Source organism: Schistocerca piceifrons, chromosome X (genome assembly GCF_021461385.2).
Source record: "Schistocerca piceifrons isolate TAMUIC-IGC-003096 chromosome X, iqSchPice1.1, whole genome shotgun sequence".
NCBI lineage: Eukaryota > Metazoa > Arthropoda > Insecta > Orthoptera > Acrididae > Schistocerca > Schistocerca piceifrons.
Window position 1 is genome coordinate 147,496,351 of NC_060149.1, and position 4,891 is coordinate 147,501,241.

At 47.2% G+C, this 4,891-nt stretch overlaps 1 non-coding gene across 1 annotated transcript; it reads left to right on the top strand.

Moving 5' to 3' along the window:
• Positions 1-4,401: 4,401 nt before the first annotated feature.
• On the top strand, positions 4,402-4,476 carry Trnas-cga. Its single transcript has one exon. It is a non-coding gene; the product is annotated as a tRNA-Ser (tRNA).
• Positions 4,477-4,891: the final 415 nt, after the last annotated feature.

The window sequence follows — 4,891 nt, forward strand, 5'->3', positions numbered from 1 at the left end:
AAAAGAGAATCGCTAGTGACATACGCTGCAACGTTGTAATTCATTGGTCCATATTCCTGGCCGGACGGGGTGGCCTAGTGGTTCTAGGCGCTACAATCTGGAACCGCACGACCGCTACGGTCGCAGGTTCGAATCTTGCCTCGGGCATGGATGTGTGTGATGTCCTTAGGTTAGTTAGATTTAAGTAGTTCTAAGTTCTAGGGGACTGATGACCTCAGAAGTTACCTCCCATAGTGCTCAGTGCCTTTTTTTTTTTTTTTTAATCCCTGGCACATTCACAAAATCGCACAAACTCTCTCCTGGAGGAAAGAGCGCTCTTGTTTGCAATAAATAACATCGAGTATTGCAAATCATACGTCTGTTAAATTAACGAGTATGAGACCAACCTGCTGAGGGCACCCGTCTCTAGGCTTACACACTACTTAATCTGACTTAAACTAACTTATGCTAAGGACAACACAACACACACACACACACACACACACACACACACACACACACACACGGGGAGAGAGAGAGAGAGAGAGAGAGAGAGAGAGAGAGACTCAGGCCCGAGGGGGGAGTCGAACCTCCGACGGGGGAACCGCGCGAACCGTGACAAGGCGCCATTAGACCACGCTACTACCCCGCGCGGCACTGTTTCGAAACAGCTTATGTTCATAGCACATACGTTATAACATACGATGGGGTGCTAAAAAGCAATGCCTCCGAATTTTTGTGTGAAAACGACTAAACAATATTAAATAAAATAAATGTTATTAACATTCTATACCTTTATTCTTCATGTCTACATATTTATTTCTCAACATGGTCACCCTGGCAACGAACACCAATTTGTTGACACTGTCACTGAGGAATGTTTGTCTTTGTTGACGGAGCCAAAACCTCACCTCTGCTTGCACCGCTTCATCACTATCAAAGCCGGCCGCGGTGGTCTAGCGGTTCCAGGCGCTCAGTCCGGAACCACGGGACAGCTACGGTCGCAGGTTCGAATCCTGCCTCGGGCATGGATGTGTGTGATGTCCTTAGGTTAGTTAGGTTTAATTAGTTCTAAGTTCTAGGGGACAGATGACCTCAGAAGTTAAGTCGCATAGTGCTCAGAGCCATTTGAACCATCACTATCAAAGTGAAGTCCTCGAAGGTGTACTTTAAGTTTTGGAAACAGATGAAAATCGGGCAGAGACAAGCCGCGACTGTATGAAGGACGATTGTTGATAGTGAATCCAAGGCGTCGGAGTGTTGGAGATGTTGCAGCGCTCGTGTGTGTCTGGCGTTATGCTGAATGGATGGGTGCTCTACGTGTTGACGGACTCTTAGGATTCGTGCTTTCTGTTTTCTGAAGGCCTCGCAGTACACCGATGTAGTTAATTTGCGCATCGCCATATTTCATGCAACAATTCGGACATTGCAACTTTACTCAGCGAAGTGGGAAAGTCGACCCATGACTTTTAATACCTCAGCCGATCTTGAGAACAGAATAAGAATTTCGGAGGCATTACATTTCAGCTCGTCCTCGTAGAAGTCACAAACACGGAGTAAGTAAACCAATATGGCGTTTCCTACGCCGAATTGACATTCAGGCTGCACAATGAAGTGGAACGTAAAATTCTACACTGTGACTTTACTAAATACGGCCAGTTCTTCGTCACGAACGCTTTCACGTCCCGTGAAAGGACGCCTTTAGGTTGCAATAACACATACCGAGAAAGGTGACGCAGTAGCTAACACGCTGCACGAACTTACGGAAGGACGGTAGCCCACATTTCCGTCCAGTACTCCGAATTAACATTTCCTGTGGTTTCCCTAAATCGCGTAAGACAAACGCCAGTGTGGTTCCTTTGAACAGGACATGGCCGATTTCGTTCGTCGTTCTACTCCAGTACTAGCGTCCGCTCGATTTGTAGTAACCCACACCTCGACGCGACCCAGGTGACAGGCTTCGGTACAGTGATAGAATCTGGAAAAATGCTGTCAGCCTACAAACAATAGTGCTTACGAAACACTCGTGTGATTCATCATACAACATGCCTCAGATGTATGGGACCCGTACCAAGAAGATGCAACTGGGGATATTCACGTGTACAAGAAAAGGCAGCTCGAATGTTGACAGGCTCGTTTGACCCAGGGGAGAGCGCCATGGGAATATAACGGGTGATCAAAAAATTTGTGGGCGTTGCTGTAGCGTGTATGTAACGCAGCGCGACTCCGAAAAATGGTTCAAATGGCTCTGAGCACTATTGGACTTAACATCTGAAGTCATCAGTCCCCTAGAACTTAGAACCACTTAAACCTAACTAACCTAAGGACATCACACACATCCATGCCCGAGGCAGGATTCGAACCTGTGACCGTAGCATTCGCGCGGTTCCGGCCTGAAGCGCCTAGAACCGCTCGGCCACCATGGCCGGCTCGCGACTCCGATGCACCGACATGTAGGCAAGGCATTAGTGTGGCATTCGTGTCTTTCTGACATGTGTGCGACAAATGCCTAAACGTGAACTATGGTAACGTTATTACTAAATGCGTCCAAACAGGACCAACATGTTGTTATTCTTTTCTTGGTTGCCGAAGGACAAAAACCGGTAGACATCCATCGGAGAATGAAAAGTGTGTGTGGGGCAGCATGTCTGTCGGAAACCACCGTTGTGGGACGGTGCGCAAAGTTCCTTGCTGCCTCTTGATGACGCACGTCCCCATATCGCAAATTTGGTAACGCAGAAGTTAAGCCAACTTAAGTGGGAGACCCTCGAGCACCCACCCAACAGTCCTGATCTCTCCCCAAACGATTAGCACGCCTTCGATTCCTTAAAAAAGGCCTTGAAGGGTCGACGTGTCCTGTCGGAAGAGGGTGTGCAGCAAACAGTTACGGACTTCTTCACGCAGCAGGACACGGAGTTTTACCAAACGGGTATCTTGAAACTGGTGCGTCGATAGGATGATTGCCACAATGTTCACTGCGATTTTACCTCATTTGCATACCACTCTGGTCAGTACGGCTTTCGAACGTAAATTTTTTGATCACCCCTCATAAAAGTAAGATTTATCACGAAAGCCTACTTAGAAAGTTTCAAGAAGCGGCAAATTTGGCCCCCACACGGTAAATAGTTTTCCGCCTACACTGTCTCAAGTACCTAAAGTTTAATTATAACCACTCTGTTCCACCGATATCTCGTGAAGAAGTTCGGTAGACTGTCGAGATGAAGCATCGCTAGAAGCTGCCCAACAAGGCGTTTTGCTCCACGACAACACCCCAGCTCATTCTGCACAGGGCATTTACACATGCTGTTTCTTTGGGCCATCAAATTACGCCTCACTCTCCGTATTATTCCGACAGATCACCCTGTGACTACTTCCTCTTTCCCCGAATTATCCACTGCGTCGCAGGCAATTCCAGAATGATAACAACGAGGTGATTTTCGAGGTGCAACCATTCCTGAACTGCCAAAATGCAGACTTATTCAACCAAAGTGTCCGTCAAGTCATCCATCGTTAGAAAATAATGTGTGGCAGTTAATAGTGAACATGTAGAGAAGGGTTAACACCAACATCAAATTTCATGTACAGCTGAATTTTTTGGAAGTGATAATTAACACTTTATGACTGCCTTTGTGCTGTATCCTCTCTAGGGAGCAATGTGTGTTCCCTTGCCGGCCGCGGTGGCCGTGCGGTTCTAGGCACTTCAGTCCGGAACCGCGTGACTGCTACGGTCGCAGGTTCGAATCCTGCCTCGGGCATGGAAGTGTGTGATGTCCTTAGGTTAGTTAGGTTCAAGTAGTTCTAACATGACCTCAGATGTTGAGTCCCATAGTGCTCAGAGACATTTTTTTTTCTGTGTTCCCTTACGCTACTGAATTTCCTGGGGAATTGAGTGTTTAATGAAGTAAACTTTTTTTGTCTTCTTAAGAGTGCGGTGTCGCGAAAACACGTCCGTGCAGCAGTCCACAGCCTCCAGGTCCTAGCGATGCACGCGATCACACTTCGCTACCATAACTGCTGGAGCAACTGTGTGCACCGCTGTGTTTCTGAAAAAAACTTTTTCATAACGGTCGGCCAACGTGGCTTTAACCCGCTAGCCAAGGTAAATATTCAGACCACTGACACGACTGGTCCCTGCCGTAGTGAAGCGAACATTTTGATTCGTTACCACGCAACTTGACGCGTACTAATGAGACTAAATTACATATTTATAACTAACTTCCCTAGACTAGTTTGTAATCAATATGTAAATAAGTGAATTTGAATAGGCAATTAAATTAGTATTTAATTACAAATTCATTGCCCATAGTTTTAAAACAGTCAATGAAGTGAGCGCGAGAGGTAAAGAGGAACAGCAATGCGCACATTAGAGGACGCACGGCTGCTGGTTTGTGCCGCAACGATTTCGGGTCGGGTCGTGAGTCGTGCTTGGGTAGCTCAGTTGGTAGAGCGCTTGCCCGCGAAAGGCAAAGGTCCCGAGTTCGAGTCTCGGTCCGGCACACAGTTTTAATCTGCCAGGGAGTTTCACCAGCTAAGCTGTTCTAAAATTCTAGATTTCGCCTGATAAACTCGAAATTGCCGATATCACGAGGCGTCCAGGTCTCAGTGGACACACCACCTCCTCCTCTCCACGAAGATCCGGGATGGACTCCCCAATCTGACGGGTGAATGCAACTCAGAAACTTGTTAAATATTCAGGCTTCTTAACCACTCAGTGCTGTAGCTACAGAACGTGTGGCTTGTCGCTGCCTTGTGTGTATTCTCATTGCCTCAGCCCTCTCCCACGCTCATGCTCTAACTTGGCGTACTAACGACCAAAAAAGTTCCCGTGACGTCAGGAAAAACACATTGTATCCCACGTGCCGTGCAAGCATTCGCGAGTGTCACGCTACGCTCGAATTTGAAGAAAATTCTC